Genomic DNA, 23,243 nt, shown 5'->3' with positions numbered 1-23,243 from the left:
AGTCTTCTCTTGTGATGTTGGAAGAGGGTATTTGATATGACCAGTTTGTTCTCTTGGCAAAACTGTTAGCCTTTGCCCTGCTTCATTCTGTACTCCAAGGCCAAATTTGCCTGTCACTCCAGGTATTTCTTGACTTCCTACTTTGCACTCCAGTCCCCTATAATAAAAAGGACATCATCTTTTTTGGCTGTTAGTTCTAGAAGGTCTTGTAGGTCTTCATAGAACCATTCAACTTCAGCTTCTTCAGCAGTATTGGTAGGGGCATAGACTTGGGTTACTGTGATACTGAATGGTTTGCTTTGGAAATGAACAGAGATCATTCTGTCATTTTGAGATTGTGTCCAAGTATGGCATTTCTGACTCCTTTGCTGACCATGATGGCTATTCCATTTCTTCTAAGGGATTTCTGCCCACAGTAGTAGATATAATGGTCATCTGAGTTAAATTCACCCATTCCAGTCATTTGAGTTCTCTGATTCCTAGAATGTTGATGTTCACTCTTGTCATCTCCTGTTTGACCACTTTCAATTTGCCTTGATTCATGGACCTAACATTCCAGGTTCCTATGCAATATTGCTCTTACAGCATTGGACTTTTTTTCCATTATCAGTTACAGTGAAAGGTATGAAAAAGAATCATGCTGTTATGTAATGTAAGTGCAGAATGTAATTTAAAACGTGAGACTTTTAAGTAATATTTTTTTGTAAGATTAGAAATAACAGAGCACATTAGTGTAAATTATTCAATAGAACAGAAAAAAAAGTGTTGGTATTAGATAACGAGAGGGTAACAAAAGAGTGAAACGTTTAGGAGGGAACGAAGGGGTACAGTACAAGCCAGAAGCACAGAACTGGCCCTTAGTGAGACTACAGGCACATCTTCATAGTGTCAGGAGGAAACAGATTAGAGAAAGCTAGAGATCAGAAGGGTATAGTTTGTTTACAGGAAGATTAAATCATCCCTTTCTGTTTTTGCAAAAAGCATTATCACATTCTACCTATAATTTTGTTTTATGACTTGATCCCTGCCAAACTCTACCACTTGACTGTTAATCATTTAGTGTCTTATTGTTCCTCTAAGCCAACACCTTTGTCCCAGACTCATACCCTTGCATTTGCTGGGCCACCTGGTAAGAAAAGCCCACTCATTGGAAAAGAGCCTAATGCTGGGAATCATTGAGGGCAGGAGGAGAAGGGCATAACAGAGGAGGAGATGGTTGGATGGCATCACCAACTCAATGGTTATGACTTTGAGCAAACTCCAGGAGATAGTGAAGGACAGAGAAGACTGGTGTGCTGCAGTCCATGATGTCGCAAAGAGTCAGACATAACTTAGTGACTGAACAACAACAGCTGCCTGCAATACTCCTCCCCCATGACTTTACCCTGGCCTACTTCTTGTTATTCATGTCACAGGTATCCCACATTGCAGGTGGATTCTTCACTGAGCCACCAGGGAAGCCCAAAGCAATATAAGGTGAGGTCATAATCTGAAATCGGAATGTTGGAGGTATCCTGTTACTGATTATGTCAACACAAAGGGTACAAGCACAGTAGGAGATGGTTGTAAAATACAGTGCATTTGCATTAGTGATGAGGAGGTCAAATAGCTCAGAGTAAAATCTTTGTATTGGAGTGAATCTGAATATCTCTGTAGTTTCACATCTTCTTTTCCACATTCATAACTCTGATAAGGAAACCAGCAGGGAACCTATGTATTGAATTAGCCAGAAAGTTCACTAGGCTTTTTCCATAAAATCTCAATGGAAAACACAAACATTTTGGCCAAACCATTGTTTTACTTACTATGTTTTGTGTTCTTTTTGTCAAGTCAGAATTGCACGAAAGGAACTCAATGTATTTCCTCAGAATAAATACACTTTTCAGTAAATTAAGGTAATCCATTTTGCTTAAATGTTGAAAGAGTCCTTCAGGCTGTGGTTATTTAAATTACATATCTTTTTTTTTAATGGTAATACAATAAAAGATACCTTTGACTTATACTGTACAGATAGATTGCAGATTCTTTTGTAAGACAGTGGTATTTAAAGGTGGGTTATTTTTTAGATTTTTAAAATACAATCACCAATTGCACTGAAAACCTAAAATTCAGAACTTTGAATAAGTCATTAGAAGGGTGGTAACTAACAAATAAAAGATTTTGCATTCTCTGCCTCCCTTGTTCAACAAAGTGAAATTTTTAGCCCTTTCCTCCTAGGCTCTCATTTGACCAGTCTCTCTGCATGTGGCCTAAGTACCACTAAGGGGATTCTGTTAAGGCAAATAACTATGTGTTGGGACCAAGAGTCTATTTATTCATGTAATTACTGGAATGGGAAGCACCAGATCCATTAGGTGCTGCCATTTTTGTTTTGTCAAGGCTGTGGTTTTTCCTGTGGTCGTGTATGGATGTGAGAGTTGGACTGTGAAGAAGGCTGAATGCCGAAGAATTGATGTTTTTGAACTGTGGTGTTGGAGAAGACTCTTGAGAGTCCCTTGGACTGCAAGGAGATCCAACCAGTCCATTCTGAAGGAGATCAGCCCTGGGATTTCTTTGGAAGGAATAATGCTGAAACTGAAACTCCAGTACTTTGACTTTGGCCACCTCATGTGAAGAGATGACTCACTGGAAAAGACTCTGATGCTGGGAGGGATTGGGGACAGGAGAAGAAGGGGACGACAGAGGATGAGATGGCTGGATGGCATCACTGACTCGATGGACATGAGTCTGGGTGAACTCCAGGAGTTGGTGATGGACAGGGAGGCCTGGCGTGCTGTGATTCATGGGGTCGCAAAGAGTCAAACATGACTGAGTGACTGAACTGAACTGAACTGAATATATATTGGAATACATTTTAGGATTAACTTAATGGATGTCCTACAAACAGATTGTAACTTCTTTCATTTTCCCCTGTGCTATATATTAATTTCTTATTAGTTATCTATCCCATTCATAGTAATATATATATATGTCAATCCTAACCTCCCAATCCATCTCCCATCCCCTTTCTCTCCCTTTCTCTCTCTTGGTATCCATATCTTTTTTCTCTACCTCTGTGTCTCTATTTATGTTTGCATATAGGTTTATCTGTACTATTTTTCTATATTCCACATATATGGATAAATATATATATATTTTTTCTTCTAACTTTGATGACAGTCTCTTAAGTTCATCCATATCTATGCAGATGTCACAATTTTGTTCCTTTTTATGGCTGCGGTATTCCACTGTATATATGTAAGCATATCTTCTTTATCAATTCCTCTGTTGATGAATATTTAGGTTGCTTCCATATCCTGGCTCTTGTAAACAGTGCCGCTGTGAACATTGTGGTGCATGTATCTTTTTGAATTATGGTTTTCCCTGTGTATATGCCCAGTAGTGGGATTGCTGGGTTATATGATTGCTGGGTTACAGTTCTATTTTCAGCTTACGGAACTTTCATACTGTTCTCCATAGTGGCTGTATCAATTTATATTCCCACCTGCAGTGTAAGAGGGCTCCCTTTTCTCCACACCCTCTGCAGCATTTATTGTTTATAGATTTTTTTTATGATGGCCGTTCTCACTGGTGTAAAGGTGGTACCTCATTGTACTTTTGATTTGCATTTGTTTAAAAATGAGTGATGTTGAGCATCATTTCATGTGCCTCTTGGTCATCTGTATGTCTTTGGAAAATGTCTATTTAGGTCTTCCATCCATTTTTTGATTGGGTTGTTTGGTTTTTTAAGTATTGAGCTGCATGAGTTGTTTCTAAATTTTGGAGATTAATCTTTCATCAGTGGTTTCATTTGCAAATATTTTCTCCCATTCTGAGGGTTGTCTTTTTGTCTTGTTTATGGTTTCCTTTGCTGTGCAAAAGCTGTTAACTAGGTCCCATTTGTTAAATTTTGCTTTTATGTTCATTAGGAGGTGGGTCAGAAAAAATCCTGCCGGGATTAATGTCAAAGAATGTTCTGCCTATGTTTTTCTCTAAGAATTTTATAGTGCCTGGCCTTACATTCAGTTCTTTAATCCATTTCGAGTTTATTTTTGTGTATAGTGTTAGAGGCTTGTGGTGGTTGTGGTGGTTTAGTAGGTAAGTTGTGTCTACTCTTGTGACCTCATGGACTGTATCCCTCGGGCTTCTCTGTCCATGGGGTTTTCCAGGCAAGAATACTGGAGTGGGTTGCCATATCCTTCCCCAGGGGATCTTCCTGACACAGGCATCAAACATGGGTTCCTGCATTGCAGGTAGATTCTTTACCAACCGAGCCACCAGGGAAGCCCCAGAGGCTGTTGTAGTTTCATTTAGTTTCATTCTTTTACATGTAACTGTCCAGTTTTCTCAGCCCTACTTACTGAAGAGGCTTTTCGCCATTGTACGTACTGTCTTCCTTTGTCTTAGTTTAAGTAACCGTAAGAGTCTCGTTTTATCTCTGGGCTTCCATCCTGTTCCACAGGTCTGTATTTCTGTTTTTGTGCCAGGACCATGCTGTCTTGTTTACTGTAGATTCATAGTTTAGTCTGAAGTTAGGGAGCCTGATTGTTCTGCTCTGTTTTTCTTTCTCAAGATTGCTTTGGCTCTTCGGGGTCTTTTGTGTTTCCATACAAATTGTAAAAATTTTTGGTCTAATTCCATGAAAAATGCCATTGGTTATTTGATAGGGATTGCACTGAATCTGTAGATTGCTTTTGGTAGTATAATTATTTCCATGATATTGATTCTTCCAGCCCAAGAACATAGCACATCTTTTCATGTGTTTATGTCATCTTTCATTTCTTTCTTTAGTATCTTATGCTTTTCTGAGTACAGGTCTTTTGCCTCCTTAGGTCAGTTTATTCCTAGGTATTTTATTCTTTTTGTTGCAATGGTAAATGGGATTGTTTCCTTAATTTCTTTCTAATTTTTTGTTGCTATCTGTATAGAAATGCAAGAGATTTCTGTGTATTTATTTGTATCCTTCAAGTTTACCAAATCCATTGATTAACACCAGTAGTTTTCTGGTGGCATCTTTAGGATTTTCTATGTATAATGTTATGTCATCTGCAAACAGTGATAATTTTACTATTTCTTTTCCAATTTGTATTTCTTTCATTTCTTTTTCTTTAATTGCTGCAGCTAGGACTTTCAAAATGATGTTGAATACTAGTGGTGAGAGTGGACCTCCTTGTCTTGTCTCTGATCTTAGAGGAAATGCTTTCAGCTTTTCGTAATTGAGAATAATGTTTACTGTGGGTTTTTCATATATGATCGTTATTATGTTAAGGTATGTTCCCTCTATGCCCACTTTCTGGAGCATTTTTATCCAAGCTTCTAGACTTTTAAAACAATTTGGGATAACTAATATCTTTTTATCAGTTTAAATATCAAGATGTCTACTATGTGCTGGACATTGTGTTAGATGCTCAAGATGCATCCACCGAAAAAGACTGGCACAACCCCTGCCTTCGTGGGTCTTGTTCTTTATTAAAAATGATACTTTTTTTTTTTTTTTAATCTGCAGATGGCACAATAATCCTTGATGATTATTTGGGTTGGGGCATGAACAAAAGGGGCTTTGAATAAGTTAGTGAATTCAGGAGACATGAAAATAGGAACAGAGTTAAGGTTGTGTTGATGATGAGTTCAGTTTGGGGCATGTTTCATTTAAAGCTTCCCTGGTGGATCAGATGGTAAAGAATCCACCTGCAATGCAGGAGACCCAGATTCGATCACTGGATTAGGAAAATCCCCTGAAGAAGGAAAGGCAACTCACTCCAGTATTCTTGTCTGGGAAATCCCATGGACAGAGCAGCCTGGCAAGCTCCAGTACATGGGGTCTCGAAGAGTCAGATGTGACTGAGTGACTAAATGCTTAAGATGTCTAACAAGCAAGAGGCTTAATGAGTCTAGACCTGTAAGAGATCTAAGATAGAGTTAGGGGTCACCGAGTACTAGATAATCACAGAAGTCTTTGGAGATAGATGAGTTCACACAAGAAAGATGTGTAGATGAGAGAAAAAAGGAGGCCTAAGATAGCTCTGTGCAAAATATAACACACAGAGAATAAATGTGGGAGGTTGTCTACAAAGGAGAAGGGGAAAAAAAGATCATGCAATTTAGGGTCAAAGCTCCAGCTAACCCTAGGAAACCAGTAACCCTAGGAAAGCCAGTATTCCAAGGTGATGACTGAGTGGTAAAGATACATGAAACCTCTTTACCTCCCCCATTATCAACAACAAGACAAATGAAAAATAAGAAAGCACTAGTGGAAATAGTCTGAAAGGATTCTTTTAATCTCTTTGACTGAACTCTTACTTGAGGATGATTGGAAGCTCTTGTTTTTCCCCAAGCATACCAATCTTCACTATTTTATTAAAAATGCAATGTTGTCTATTTTATTCAGCAAGATTTTAAGGGTATGGAAAATATTTCAGTCATACAACTTGAGAGAGACTACAGTTGACGTCTCTCTCCCCATTTATTTTTTCCTTTTTATATTTTTTCCTATAAATAACTAAAACTTTATTTAGATAAATTAAGCATAAAAATAATTTATTGGAAAGGTATCAGCTAGCTCACAGAATTTTTAAAAAGGCAGTGGGTGGGGAAATTGATATAGAACCAGGCTCAGAAAACAGTAGGAACCAGGCTCAAAAAACAACAGGAAGCTTCAGGGTTCTAGTTATAGAAACTCATTTGCAGTTTTGTTTTATTTTGTTTTAAGTCTTTACAGCCAAGATTAATAAACTCCAACTGCTTTAGTCCCCTTAAATCTCTTCACTTAAAAATCAATGCCTAGGGAGATACAAAGTCCACTAATTCCATTTTGGTTATATGTCTCCTCCTTAATGAAGAGGGTCAGGGAAATTTATTGAGGGTCTCTTTGGGACTGTACACAATGAGGAAGAGTCAATTACCCACACAGGAATAAGTATGCCATTATCAAAACAGGAAAGGATGACCGCTGGGTGGCTACAAAACTGTACTTTACTCTTAAACAAACATTCTTATACTAAATTCTTAAAGTAAGCAAACTACAAGCATTTTAAACTTCAAATTACATAAACTCCAATTTTCCAGATTTATTCTCCTGTATCCTCTGATTTTTAAAAAGCAGCTTTATTGAAACATATGGCACTATTCAGCTGGTAAAGAATCTGCCTGCCAATGCAGACAACACAGGAGACGTGAGTTCGATCCCTCAGTTGGGAAGAGTCCCTGGAGAAGGAAATGGCAACTCACTCCAGTATTCTTGCTTGGAGAATTCCATGGCGGGAGGACCCTGGCTGGCTACAATCCATGTTGCAAAGAGTCAGACAGGACTGAGCACACATGCCTCATTGCACTGTAACAAACTGAACATATACATTTCTCAGGTTAAGATTTGCATTTGTATATAACCTGAAATCATCTGCATTATCAAGAAAACGAGCACATACCCAACCTTCAAAATGTCTTCATGCCCATTTGCAGTCCCTACCACCTGCACCTCTCTGCTCCGTCTCCTGACAGTCCAAGGCAACTGCTGATCTGTTGTCTGCTAATACTCATTTCCATTCCCTAGAATTTTATGTAAGAGGAATCATGTAGTATATACTCCATTTTGCTGGTATTTCACTCAGCGTAATTATTTTGACCTTCACCCATATGATTACTAGCAAAACAGTTCATTTTCTTCCCACTGTTTAGTTAGTATTTTATTGTATGGCTTTAGCATAGTTTCTTTATCAATTAGCTATTAAGATTCAGTTTTTGTCTGTTGCAAATAACGTTGCTATGAACATTCATGTACAATTCTTTGTATGGACATGTGCTTTTAATTTCTCTTAATACCTATAACTAGCATGACAAAGTACTAAAATAGGTGTACATTTCACTTTAAGCATGGCAAAACTATTTTCCAAAGGATTGTTTCATTTTACATTCTTACCAGCAGTGCATATGGCTTTCAGTACACTAAATCCTGGCAAATAGTTCTGGGATAGTCCTTTTTAAAAATATTAGAGAACCTACTTGATATATAGTAAATCTCATAGTGGTTTAGATTTTCTCTAATGACTGTTGTTAGACATTATTTTCTTTTTATATTTACATTTATGTAGATTCTTTAGGTATTCAAAACATTGCCCTTTTTTTCTTGAATTGTTACCTTATTGAATTTTGAGACACTGCAGTCTAGATGCAAGTCTTTATCAGATATGTGATTTGCAAACTTTTTCTCTCAGTCAATGGCTTGGAGTTTTATTCCCAATGATAAAGTGTTATTTATCATCTTTCAAAAAGCAAAAATTTTTGGATAAGTCAAATTTATTGTTATTGCTTTTAAGTTTACCATACTTTTAGTGTTGTAGTTAAGAAATATTTGCTTAAACCAAAGTCAAAGATTTTATACCATCAAGTTTTCTTTTTAGAAATTTTACAGCTTGAGGTTTTATATTTGGAATTCACTGGTGTTTTCCTTTTAAAGTTCCTCTTTTCACTTTTTAAAGTTTTACAGGCTTCCCTGATAGCTCATTTGGTAAAGAATTCACCTTCAGTGCAGGAGACCCGGTTCAGTTCCTGGGTCGGGAAGATCCCCTGCACAAGGGATAGACTACCCACCCCAGTATGCTTGGGCTTCCCTTGTGGCTCAGCTGGTAAAGAATCTGCCTTCAACGCAGGAGATGTAGGTTCAATCCCTGGGTTGGGAAGATCCCCGGGAGAAGGGAAAGGTGACCCACTCCAGTAATCTGGCCTGGAGAATTCCATGGATCGTATAGTCCATGGGGTCACAGGGTCGGACACAAGGAGACTTTCACTTATTCACTCATTTTGGAGAATGTTGAACATATTTGAAAATGAACAAGATAGTATAACGAACACCTATTACTTAGTCCTAAGAAGAACACCTATTACTTAGTCCTAAGAATTATTAACTCACTGCCAATTAGGCTTTATTCATACCCTGCTGCTGCTGCTAAGTCGCTTCAGTCGTGTTCGACTCTGTGCGACCCCATAGACGGCAACCCACCAGGCCCCGCTGTCCCTGGGATTCTCCAGGCAAGAACACTGGAGTGGGTTGCCATTTCCTTCTCCAATGCATAAAAGTGAAAAGTGAAAGTGAAGTCGCTCAGTCGTGTCCGACTCTTAGCGACCCCATGGACTGCAGCCTACCAGGCTCCTCCGTCCATGGGATTTTCCAGGCAAGAGTACTGGAGTGGGGTGCCATTGCCTTCTCCCATTCATACCCTAATCACTTCCATTTCTTAGTATTACTTTAAAGGAAAATTGACATCATATAATTCTATCTATAAAAATTTCAGTATGTATCTCTAAAAAGGTTCTTAATTAAATCACAATACCACTATCATACCATAAATATTTAAATATAATTTCTTCATGGTATCAAATATCGTTAGTATTCAAATTTCCACATCTCAAAAATGTCCTTTCAATCAATGCAGTGTGTGGACCTATACTCCATTTTATTACTATTATTATTGTTTTTTACTATTTTAATTTTATGTATTTATTAACTTGAAGTATAGTTGACATATAATATTATGTTGTAGGTACATAATATAGTGATTCACAATTTTTAAAAGCTATATTCCATTTATACTTATTATAAAATAATAACTATATTTCCTGTGTTGTATCATATATTCTCATAGCTTATTTCATGCCTATAATTCCCTACCAATATTGCTCCTCCCCACCTTCCCTCTCCCCACTGGTCACCACTAGTTTGTTTCTTTTTTGTTATACTCACTGGAAAATCCCATGGACAGAGGAGTCCATGAGGTCGCTAAATTAAGTCGGACACGACTAAGCGACTTCACTTTCACTCTTCACTTTCATGCATTGGAGAAGGAAATAGCGACCCACTCCAGTGTTCTTGCCTGGAGAATCCCAGGGACAGGGGAGCCTGGTGGGCTGCCGTCTATGGGGTCGCACAGAGTCAGACACGACTGAAGCAACTTAGCAGCAGCGGCAGTTGGTTGTATTTTTTAGATTCCACATGTATGTGGTATCATATAGCATTTGTTTTTCTGTGTCTGACATACTTCACTCTACAACAGTTTTGTTTTCTCCAACTTTCCGCCTGTAAATTCTCTAACCTGAAAGATAGTGAGCTTCCTATTAGTTTTAGACATTGCAACTCTATAACAACTGGAGCTGCTCTCACAGCAAAATTACACAAACAAAACATTACTTTGTTTCTTCTAAAAATCTCTGTTCATATGCTATGAGAAGAACCCCCACCATGTAGTTAATTGATATCTTCACATCCATCATCTCAATTTTGCTTTTGTTTTGTTGAGAACATTTACTTCTACTTGTAGCAAATTTCAAATCCAGTGGACCATTGAACAGTGCCAGAGTTAAGAATGCCGACCCTCTGCACAGTCAAAAATCCCAGTATAATTTATAATCTGCCCTCCAGATCCTCAGTTGCTCTGGATCCTAAAATTCAGCCAACCACAGATCATGAAGTACTGCAGTGTTTACTACTGAAAAAAATCTATATGTAAGGGGACCCAGACATTTCAAACCTATGTTGTTCAAGGGTCAGTTTTGAATAATATGGTACCATCAAGTATAGTCACCATATTTCAGATCCTCAGGCTGCTAATATTTTTGCATATTTAAAAGTTATTTTTCTATACCTGAAAGTTTATATCCTTTTACCAACCTCCCCTTTCTTCCCCCACCTCCAGCTGCCAACAACCACTTTTATATTCCATGATTTTTTTTAACTTTCCTCATATAAGTGATTATGCACAGTATTTGTCTTTCCCTGATTGGTTTATTTTCCTTAAAATGGATGCCCTCAAGGTCTATCCATGTTGTCCCAAATAATAGGATTTTCTCTTTAATGACTGAGTAATGAGTGTGGCTTCCCTGGTAGCTCAGACAGTAAAGCCTCTGTCTGCAATGTATGAGTGTATCCTATTTTCTTTATCCATTTATTCATTGATGAATACTTAGGGATTTTTCATGTCTTATCTCTTGTAAATAATGCTGTGATGAATATAGGGGAGCAAATATTTTTTCTTTCCCTTCAGATAAATACCCAGAATTAGAATTGCTGAATTACATGGTAGTTCCTTTCATTTTTTGAGGAAACTCCATACAGTTTTCTACAGCAACTGTACCAATTTACATTCCCTCTGATAATACACAGGGGTTTCTTTTTCTCTAAGTCCTCATGAGCATTTGTTATCTCTTGTCTTCTTGATGAATCCATTCTAACTGATAAAAGATGATATCTCATTGTGGCTTTGATGTTCATTTCTTTGATTAGAGACATTGAACATATGTGCATACATACATGTTGGCCATTTGTATGCCATCTTTGGAAAAAATGTCTATTCAGTTCCTTTGCCTAATTATAAAAACATAAAACATTCCATTGCTTCCTCTAAACTGATTGTTATAGTAGAATCACTTGGATTTTTTTTTTTTTTGTCTTTTTGCTTGTTTTTGAATTACATCTTTGTACCAGAAGCTGGATTGTTAGAAGTATAAATACTGTTGTCCCCAGGTATCCAATGGGGATTGGTTTCAGGACTCCCACAGATAATAAAATCCATGGATTCTCAAGTATCTTTTTAAAGATGGCATAGTATTTGCATATAACCTGCTGCATATAATCCAATGTACTATAAATTTATCTCTATATTATTATAATACCTAATAGAATGTAAATGCTATGTAAATAGTTGCCAGGTATATGGCAAATTCAAGTTTTGTTCTTTGGAACTTTATGGAATTTTTTCCCAATGTTTTCCATCTGAGGTTAGTTGAATCTGCATATGTGCAACCTGCTGATGATAGGCCAAATGTATATATATATATATCTGTTATGGTTTTAGCTATTTTTATCAAAAACAGGTAAATTCCAGAGTCAAGACTATGGTTTTTCTAGTGGTCATGTATGGATGTGAGTTGGACTATAAAGAAAGCTGAGCACCGAAGAATTGATGCTTTTGAACTGTGGTGTTGGAGAAGACTCTTGAGAGTCCCTTGGACTGCAAGGAGATCCAACCAGTCCATACTAAGGGAGATCAGTCCTGGGTGTTCATTGGAACAACTGATGTTGAAGTTGAAACTCCAATATTTTGGCCACCTGATGCAAAGAGCTGAGTCATTTGAAAAGACCCTGACGATGGGAAAGATTGAGGGCAGGACGAGAAGGGGGTGACAAAGAATGAGATGGTTGGATGGTATCACCGACTCAATGGACATGGGTTTGGGTGGACTCTGGGAGTTGGTAATGGACAGGGAGGCCTGGTGTGCTGTGGTTCATGGGGTCTCAAAGAGTCAGACACAACTGAGCGACTGAACTGAACTGAATATAATCTATTGGGCATCTCCCATTAGGTTCATCAATTTTCCTGTAAAGTTAAGTGTGGATATTACTGGCTTTACACAGGTGCAGTCTGCTATCCCCTTGCTTTGAACCCATGCAATGAACCCTTCATGTTCCACTCTGAGACTTCAGTTATGTTGTGAAATGCCTATGAAAATGGATCAATACTCATCTATGACTAATATAGTTTTAAAATGTAATGCCTCAGTTCAGTTCAGTCACTCAGCCGTGTCCAACTCTTTCTGACCCCATGGACTGCAGCACGCCAGGCCTCCTTGCCTATCACCATCTCCCAGAGTTTACTCAAACTCATGTCCTTTGAGTTGGTGATGCCATCCAATCATTTCATTCTCTGTCATCCCCTTCTCCTCTCACCTTCAATCTTTGCCAGCATCAGGGTCTTTTCAAAAGAGTTAGCTCTTTGCATCAGATGGCCAAAATATTGGAGTTTCAGCTTCAACATCAGTCCTTCCAATGAACATTCAGGACTGATTTCCTTTAGGATGGACTGGTTGGATCTCCTTGCAGTCCAAGGGACTCTCAAGAGTCTTCTCCAACACCACAGTTCAAAAGCATCCATTCTTCGCCACTCAGCTTTCTTTATAGTCCAACTCTCACATCCATACATGAATACTGGAAAAACCATAGCTTTGACTAGATGGACCTTTGTTGGAAAAGTAATGTCTCTGTTTTTTAATATACTGTCTGGGTTGGTCATAACTTTTCTTCCAAGGAATAAGTGTCTTTTAATTTCATGGCTGCAGTCAACATCTGCAGTGATTTTGGAGCCCCCAGAAATAAAGTCTGCCACTGTTTCCACTGTTTCTCCATCTATTCACCATGAAGTGATGGGACCTGATGCCATGATCTTAGTTTTCTGAATACTGAACTTTAAGCCAACTTTTTCACTCTCTTTCACTTTCATCAAGAGGCTCTTTAGCCAAAGAATGCTCAAACTACCACACAATTGCACTCATCTCACACGCTAGTAAACTAATGCTCAAATGCCCCAAGCACAGTTCAGAAATATCCTCAGAAAGTCACATGGGACTGTGTATCCATGTGCCATTTTCTTGTAGCAGTGGTCAGCTCAATAATGCCTGTTTTGTATTAATTCTTACCCACTTTTGTGCTTCACACATTTGCCATTCCTGCTCCTTGGGGTCATATTTCTAAGATAATGATCTACATGTAAGTCTTTGTCTCCAGCTCTGCTTTCAGAGAACCCAAGCTTAGACTAATCTGATTTATCCCTCAAGCAACCCTAGTAAGCAGACCTTTAGAATGGGATTATAAAGCTGGATAAACCACAGGTCAGACAGCAATGTGGACATACTTCTTGATGGTAAGTGGGATGGTGAAATCCACTGATACTGGATAGCATCACAATTACCATGATTCTCATCCATGGGTTGTGAAGTGATGCAAAATAGTGGTGTAGTGACTGTGGCCCTTGAACAATATGGGCAAGGTGTTACTATATGTATATTGAGTTGGCTGGTGTTTATTAACTCATAAGAAAACATTGAATAAAGGAGTTATCAGGATCAAGTCAGTCATCTACCGATTCAATAAACTCAGATTCAGGTAGCATCTAGGTCACCTTTTAAAGAGACCCTCATTTACTATATCTGCATATAAGATTATACAGTCGATTCTTAAACAACCTGGGAGTTAGGAGAGTTGGCACTCCTCTCAGTGGAAAACCTGTCTATAAGTTTACAGGTGGCCTTTTGCATTCAGGCTTCTGCATTCACTGATCCAAACAACCACAGATTGTATAGTATTATAGTACATATTTATTGAAAAAAATCCATGTGTAACTAGACCCCCACAATTCAAATTTGTGGTGTTCAGAGTCAACTTTATTTAATATCAGTTAAACCAATTAAAAGCATTTAATGTGCTGTGCTTAGTCACTCAGTTGTGTCCAACTCTTTGCAACTATAGTCCACCAGGCTTCTCTGTCCATGGGCATTCTCCAGGCAAGAATACTGGAGTGGGTTGCCATGCCCTCCTGCAGGGGATCTTCCTGACCCAGGGATCAAACCTCTGTCTCCCGCATTGCAGGTAGATTCTTTACCATCTGAGCCATGAGGGAAACCTGAAAAGGACTTAATAGAATTGCTCTAATATGGCACCTTCCACACTGAGAAAAGTTGCACATTACAACAGCTACTTTTCATAATAAGCCACATCACTTGATGTTTTGTTTTGTTTTCCAATTTTAAACATATATAATACACCTATGAAAATGTCCGTCTCTCCCATTTATTATTCTAGAAGTTAACATACTTTTGCTCTGAAAATAAGATTAGTAAATATTTAGTCTTTGCAAACCAAATGCTTTCTGTTGCCACTACTCAACTCTGCTATTGATAGCACAAAAGCAGCAATAGATGGTACATAAACAAATGGGTGTGCTGCTGTTCCAGTAGCAAGTTTTTTTCAGTAGCAGACTGCATTTGGCCCACAAGCCAGGTTTGGCAGATTAATGGGTGACTTGCGAACTCTACTAATCTGAAGTGGGGTCCAGAGAAAGAAGCTGCTTTGTAATTCCAGGTCCAAGTTACAGGTCCAGACTATGGAGAAGATTCTCAATTATGCAGGCCATATGACCCCGCAGATCCAACGGTACTAACCTTATTTATTATGTAACAGATGCTAACTGGAGCCTCTGGCAAACTGCTAGAAGGCTTGTATTACACAGACCAAATGCAGATCCTCACCTCAAAACACACGGAATACTTCTTGATTTCTGCTATGGTACTTCTTTGACACCACTGTATATGAAACCCTGCCACATCCTGATCAGGATTCATGCATGTGTACCCAGAAGTCCAGGGTGATTAGTAGTTCCTGAGCCCACCTTAATAAGTGGTACAGGAACTGATGGTCAAAGACTCTTGCCTTTCATTACCTGGGTAGGTAGTTCCAAGATGTATTTTATGAGACTTCCCAGAGGCAACTGTGGGAGAGTACTGGTTATCCCTAGTGATGGTCAACTCACTTATGCAGCCTTCTGTTTGCTTTCCCTTTTGTTTACTTTTCTCATCTATCAGTTTTGCTTCCTGGGATTACTTTCCCCAAAACAACACCTGTATCCAAATATTTGTCTCAGACTCATTTTAGCAAAACCCAATGTTAGATATTCTGTTAAAACTCATTTTAAATGCACAAGATAAAACTTCATTATTTTAATGTTCCCAGATAAGAACAAGAGGGTTTTTATGCATTCATTTATTTATGAGGAAACAAAATATCCCCCCAAAACTACTTTAAAACACAACAGCAACAAAATAAAGGCGTCTGAATCGTCTTTTCTTCCTCATAGGAAGGAATGATATATTTGAACATAGATTTAGAAATCAGACGTAACTAAACAATCAGTAAACTGAGCTGATCAGCAGTGTTTGATATAATTTCAGGGTTCATACATGATGCTTCTGTAGTTCTGTGTAAGGAAGTTAAACTCAGAGGAACTTTGTCTTTTTACAGATGGAAATATAAATCAGTTATCCCTTTGAGAATTTTTCTACTTCCTCTAATCTTTTGTATGACTTCTTTTGCTTAGCTTTTGGCAGGGAAAGTTAGGCAACACTGAGGTAGAATATTCAGGAAAGAGACAACAGGAATAAACATAGGAGCTTCTAACGCAGTTCATTTATTTTGAATCATAAGTGGTGTCATAGCATGTAGGTTTACTTTTAACTTAGATGTAGAGGGGAAAAAATCAAGATAAATGGTAGTTCTCCCTCCTCTGTTCACATATTTTTTTGTTCTTTAATTCCCTAAACTAGAGATGCGCTGAGTATAACACAATGTGTCACTCTTAAATGGGTTGCTATTTCTAGCTGTCACTTTTGATCAGAAGGCACACAGGTCTGGGGCATGAAACTTGCAAATAAAAATCAGGGAAATAAAAACAATTTCCATTTCCACTTAAAAATTCACAAACTGCAGTGCTCTGAACAGCATGGGGTAGTTAAAAACATGTCTTTCATTTGTCTTGCTTCTACAGAAAATACAATTTGGAGAAGGAACAAATGTCGAAAATATATTTTTCACTTTCTTGAATATTTGGGAATGCTGTGAAGAAATCACTTAATTTAAAAAGGACTATGAAATCTTGTTTCTCTCCTGTCTTGGATCTAATGTGGCCAAAAAGACAATTATGTGAAATTTTCACACACTGGTTGATAGAAACATTTTGCATTATCTCCCCAAATAGGCAGAATTTTCAAAACGAAACACAGCTTTCAAGTTCCCCATTGGTTCTTGACTCTATAAATCAAGTGCTTTCTTATAACAGCTGTGACAGAAGCTGAAACAATACTTAGAATAAAGAAATAATCAACATCTAATTTCATGACTAGTTAAATCTCAGTTTGCTTTGTCTGTCTTCAGAATCTTGTTTGCCACAATGACTTCTCTTAGAAATCATCAAATTATTAATGTTGAGTTTTTCTCTCTGGATCATGGCCTTTCACCCATCTTTTGCTCCGGGAAACAAATTTTTTCATATATGATGACTAAAAAGCCGCATGAGATAAAAATCTATTTTATTATGTATGAATAATCATGGGCCTACTGATTCTACTTGTTTTAGAAAAAATATATATATTTTTTAAATGTAATTCTCTTAATGCTTTAATATCATTTTGATCAGTTTCGGGTGACTTTTGTGTCAAATCTGGTCAACTGAACTCAACTAAAAGTTTAAAATGATTTCCTAAAACGTGGTTGTGTAACTGTCGTAATGGTTAAAACCTAGAACACTGGCTCTGGTGACAACATGAAATGCTGGTGATAATGTGGAGTGACACAGACTCCCACCCACTGCTGGTAGAACTGCAAAATGGTACAGTCACTTTGGAAGACTCTGGTGATTTCTTACAAAATTAAATGTTCTCCTGTCTTATCTGACTGTAGTGCTCCTTGATATTTACTCAAAGGAATTGAAAACTTACGTCTATCCTAAAACCTTCACACAGATGTTTACAGACACTTTATTCATAATTGACAAAACCTAGAAGCAACCAACGCACCCCTTAGTAGGCGAATGGATAATAAACTGTGAAATATCCAGACAGTGAACTATTAATCAGTGCTGAAAAAGAATAAACTATCAAGTTATAAAAAGAGAAAGAGAAACTTAAATGCATATTACTAAGAAGCCAATCTGAGAAGGCTATATACTGTATGAGTCCAGCTATATGATGTTCTGGAAAAGACCAACTATGAAGATGATGAGATCAAACCTATTGAATGTATATCATGTATGCATGCTCAATCACTTCAAGTCATGTCCGACTCTTTGCAACCCCCCTGGACTGTAGCCCACCAGGCTCCTCTGTCCATGGGATTACCAAAGGAAGAAGACTGGAGGGGATTGCAATTTCCTCCTCCAGGAGATCTTCCTGACCCAGGGATCTAACCTGTGTTTCCTTGGCTTCTGCACTGGCAGGCAGATTCTTTACCACTGAGCCATCTTGGAAGCCTAAATGTACAGCACTGAGTGAATTCTAAGGTAAACCATGAACTATGGGTGATTGTAATGTGTCAATGAAGGTTCATCTTTGTTTTTAAAAAAGTGAACCATTCCAGTAGGGGTTTATTCAGAATGGAGGAGGCTATGCTTATATGGTGGCAGAAAGTATATAGGAATTGCTGTATTTTCCTCTTAATTTTGTTGTAAACCTAAAAAACTGCTCTAAAAAAATAGTCTTTAAAAAAAATTTGACTGGGCAAAAAGTAAATGTTGGGGAGGCGGTATGTACAGATGATTATAAGAGAAGTAAGAATTTGTAATTGGAAGATACTGCATTACCAGTTAGCAGCTTGGTGATCGTGGCAGATCTCTTAAACTTTCTGGATTCCACTTCTACATCTGTCATATGAAAATAATACTTGTCTCACTAGGTTTCTCAAGGAGAATGTGAGACAATATATATATGAATACATAGTTTATCTATTATTACTCAGATTATATAATCTTTATTATAAAGTATATCTAATTATAGGATGGTTGGTGGTTTTAGTCGCCGTCATGTCCGACTCTTGCGACGCCATAGACTGCAACCTGTCAGGCTCCTCTGTCCATGGGATTCTTTTGGCAAGAATACTGGAGTAGTTTGCCATTTCCTTCTCCAGGGGATCTTCCTGACCTAGGGATTGAACCCGGGTCTCCTGTGTTACAGGCAGATTCTTTACCAACTGAGCTACAGGGAAGCCCCAATTATAGGATAGCTTATAAGATAATAGTGATGTATTACAGATTGATTATGCATTGGAATCAACTGAGATTTTTCTTCTGTTTTTAGAAAGCTGTTCAGTGACTACTTGTTTACTTGTAATTCAGACTGTGCTACTTTTTAGAACTGAAAATTTTTATTCAGTATCATCTACTCATTTTGCTGTAAGTGAGAAGAAAGGAAAATCTACTTTCCAACCTGGGCCTGAGGTCATGTTTAAGCACATAAATAGGAAGCCAGTTTCTTTTGTTTGGATCAATGGAGAGCACAGAGATTCAATATATCTGTTTTCCATCCTCTCATGTTTAGGGATCCTTACTTTAGTTTTCTTTTAGCCCAACAGTTTCCCCTGAGATCCAGAGATCTGTAATAGCAATGACTTTAGGTCAAGAGTTCTCAGAAACAAAATGTCTTAGTAATATTAAAGGAGAAGAAAAATAAAACTTTTTCAAAAGGGGATTCTGAGAAGGACTTTGGAATGAATGTAAAATGCACTGTATTCAATCTTCTTTAGTCTTGTCCTTGAAAGACTATACTTGGATTATGATTTCAGTTTCAACTTCCACCCAGAATTTGTTTCCACAAGTTTTTCAGGGGCAGAAAAAAAGTCTATGTCTTTTGCCTAAAACAAACAAGTGTATCTGGTGTCACTTCTCCATGGAAAGGAGCATGGCTGTAACAGAGAATAAAGAAGAGGAACCCAGAATATCTTGGGCTATAAAGTAAAGAAAAAGTGATGAAGACATGTCAAAAGGATAGAAGAGCCAGCTTGAAGTATCTACCACAGGCCAAATGTAGGACAATTTAAAATCAAGCTAAATATCATTAATGGGTTATAAGTCATGGAATAAAACAAAAATAAACAATAAAACCAGAATCCATGTGTCTATGTTCTCATAAATAAGGGGAAAATTGGAAGTTTAATGAAATAGGGGTATTTGCATAGTTTCAAAGTACCTCCTCACAGAATACATATTAGTCCCAAGTAAATAATGAATAACTTTATAGTGATGGTGGACACAATCTTAATCAGGTGATCAACGTGACCATCATCAATAACTAGATAAGTTAAAATATTTTGCCATGCTGTAGCCTGTAATCAAGAAAACAGTATCCTATGTTTTACATGAGCCTATTCTAAGTAGAAGGATACGCTACAAAATAACTAGTCAGTAACATTCCAAGGTGTCAAGATCATAAAAACCAAGACCAAGGAATTGTTAAAGATTGAATGAAACTAAAGAGGCATGTCATTTAAATGTATTGTGGTTCTCTGTGTGATCCTTCTGCTATAAAGACATTATTGGAGTGACAAAACCCAAATGACTACTCAGATATCAGTAATGTACTAATGGTCATATTTTGGTTTGGATGGTGATATTCTGGTTACTTAGGAGAATGTGTTGTTTGTAGGGAAGACACACTAAAATATTCAAGGGTTGTAGAGCCATAGAATCTCAAATATCATCAGGGAAAAATGTCTTTGCACTGTCCTTGTGACTTGTATGTAAATTTGAGATTGTCATTTACCTATGACTCTATCAAAAACCAGTCTTTAAAGTCAGTAGTAATTATACCACAGAAAGGACTTTGCTAATTTTAATGACTTTTTTGAGCTACATAAATGAAAATAATGAAGAATTATAGAGGGAAAAGTAAAGTTTTTCTCACATCTTTCCTCCCTCCTAATCTACTCTCCAGGAATGAACACTATTGGTGCCCTGGAACATATCCTTCCTTATCTTTTCCTTTACATTTACTGGTAAAAGAATGGGCAATATATTAATAGTTAAGACCATACCAGCATGCAGACCAGACCAGACCAGACCATGCAGCGAACCAGACTGAGTTCAAATTCCTTTGCTTATTAGCATTTCCGTAAATATGAGTACATTTTTTTAACTTCTCCTTGCAGAAATGTATTTCTGCAGCAGGCTGATAACTATTTCTCTCTAACTCACTGGATATAAAGATTAAGTCATATAATACATGTGAAGACTCTAGAACTATGCTTGGCTATAACAATCTTGCTTGGTTTTTACCTTAGGCAAATGTGTCTAGTTTTTTATATATTCACACACAAAAATAAACGATGTCTAGATACTGTGATTTTATTTTTTTCATAGTCAACTTTCACCTTGTTTTTTTATTTCAATACAAATTATGATAATTTCCTAATTAAAAGTATAATTATATCTTTTCATTATGATTCCAGAGGAGAGCTGATTAGATTATCACACTCAGTTCAAAATTCTGTAACTTTAGTGGTTATCCATTTTTTTCACCAGGGACTCAAGGTTTTTCAAACTCAATAGCAGCTTCATTCATATTCATCTTTGGGGTAGTCCAGACAGCATCAAGATGTTCAACAATTTGATGGCACAATTACTCTGTTGGTGCCAGGCCATGGGCAACAGCTTATGTGCTCAGAAGTCAGGAGGTGTAACAGGGAAGCTGGCATTAGGAAAAGGAACCAAAAAGATGGGGAAAGGCTCCCCTTGAGTATGGAAGTTGGTGATAGTGGTTGAGTTGAGGATCAAGTACCCAAAGAATCAGAATTGGAATATGAGTATATGCTTATGATATCAGAAGTCACTGATGCTCAAAGCAGCCTACAAAGCTAACGGGAACCAGAGAACCTTACAGGCTTAAGAAGGAAGGCAGCAGGCCTCAGAATCTTAGCCCAAGAAGGAGCAGAATCCAGACTGGAAAAGTAGACAGTGAACACAAGTAGACACAAGCAGCAGCTAGAAAATGTATCCTTTGAAGACTGCACCAAAACTCTCCTTTACTTCAGGACATTTTCTTTGAAGGTGAGAACCAAATCCCAGCTTGTGTGAATCACCTGGAGAGAGAAAATGGCCACATTTAGTTGGACTTGAGGTACAAGGAACAAGCAGGTTCTGAGAACAGAAAGTCTAGAACCTATCATTAAAAAAAGCCAGCTATAACCACAATGAAACTCAATGATTTCCAAATATGCTTGATTTTTTTTAAACAATTTTTAGCTTGCAAGACAGAAATAACTTTATTGAAACATTATTCGGTCAGGGATTTTTATTTATTATTATTATTATTACTCTCTTGACCACAAAATCTTTGGTGATCAAAATCTTTGGAGCACCAAAATCTTTGCCATAATAATAACAAAGTACTGCCTCTTCTAGGAAATAAATGTTGACAATACAATAGGGAGTATTTAATACAGAGTGAAGCAAGCCAGAAAGAAAAACACCAATACAGTTTACTAACACATATATATGGAATTTAGAAAAATGGTAATGACAACCCTGTATGTGAGACAGCAAAAGAGACACAGATGTATAGAACAGTCTTTTGGACTCTGTGGGGGGGGGGGGATGATTTGGTAGAATGGCATAAAACATGTATAATATCATATAAGAAACGAATCGCCAGTCCAGGTTCAATGCAGGGTACAGGAAGCTTGGGGCTGGTGCACTGGGATGACCCAGAGGGATGGTATGGGGAGGGAGGTGGGAGGGGGGTTCAGGATGGGGAACACGTGTACACCCATGGCGGATGCATGTTGATGTATGGCAAAACCAATACAATATTGTAAAGTAAAAAAAATAATAATAATTAAAAAATAAATAAATAAAATTAAAAAAAAAAGAAATTTAGTTAAAAAAAAGGAAAGAAAAATAACTTTGGTATATTGACAGTAAGCACATAGAGAAAAGAGGGAACTTCATTTAAAATTTTTATTGCAGTATAGTTGATTTACCATGTTGTGTTAGTTTCAGGTGTACATCAAAGTGCATCATTTATACATATACAAATATCTAGTCTTTTTTTAGACTGTTTTCCCATATAGGTCATTACAGAGTATTGAGTAGAGTTCCTTGTTACATACACTAGGTCCTTATTAGTTATATATTTTATATATAGTAGTGTGTATATGTCAATTCCAGTTTCCCAATTTATTCTTTCCACTCTGAGTAACCATTTTGTTTTGTTTTGGAGACAGTGAAGCAAGTAGGAAGGAAATATAACTGGGAGGCATGATTATTAAGGATAGCTTTAACTAAGGTTTTTTCCTCCCTTGCTTCAGCTTCTTGGCAAACACAGTCAGTAGTTGGCCACCATATTCTCTGCTCAAGAGATTACTGGGGTTACCACCATCACCCCCCATAGAAGCCGTCTATTCCTCTCCCTTCCCCACAGAGCAGGCACTTCCCTTTTGAGAAATTTCCAGTCCCTTCACATTAGTAAATTTAGTCATCTCCAAGCTTCAAACGTACTTTTGCACTAGCAGAGGGATGATCATTGCAACAGAAATAAAAATGCACATGATTCCGGTTACATCTGAACAGGTACTGCCCTGTAAGATTGCTGTCTATAAATGCTATTTTGCAGTTTCATGACCTGTGTCTATAATCAGCAGCTCTGATAAGCTTTGCCTTCCTTATTGCTCTCCATTTCAATGTTCACATCTTTGTCATTCTTCTTAGGTATGACTTTTAACAGAGCACATTTTACACCTCATTTCACCCACATTTGCCCAAGTACAGGCAACTATTTCATTGTCTTGAACAGCAACACTCTGAACCTAGTCAGGTGCTACCTTAATATTAGCGAAATCATGTCCATCCTTTGCCTGTGTCATGTGTCAGTATTTTACTTAAGACACAATTTTCAACATGTACTGC

The 23,243-nt window shown here is 37.5% G+C and overlaps 1 long non-coding RNA gene across 1 annotated transcript in view; it reads left to right on the top strand.

Annotated features, from left to right (window-relative positions):
• Nucleotides 1–23,243, top strand: part of LOC147374049 (uncharacterized) — a 294,066-nt gene that overhangs the window by 213,891 nt on the left and 56,932 nt on the right. The window lies entirely within an intron of this gene.

Source organism: Bos grunniens, chromosome 4 (genome assembly GCF_055505025.1).
Source record: "Bos grunniens cultivar Pamir isolate PY7600 chromosome 4, Bosgru_T2T1.0, whole genome shotgun sequence".
In the NCBI taxonomy this organism is placed as follows: domain Eukaryota; kingdom Metazoa; phylum Chordata; class Mammalia; order Artiodactyla; family Bovidae; genus Bos; species Bos grunniens.
The sequence above is the reverse complement of the archived record's forward strand: the minus strand, read 5'-3'. Positions and strand labels throughout refer to the sequence as shown.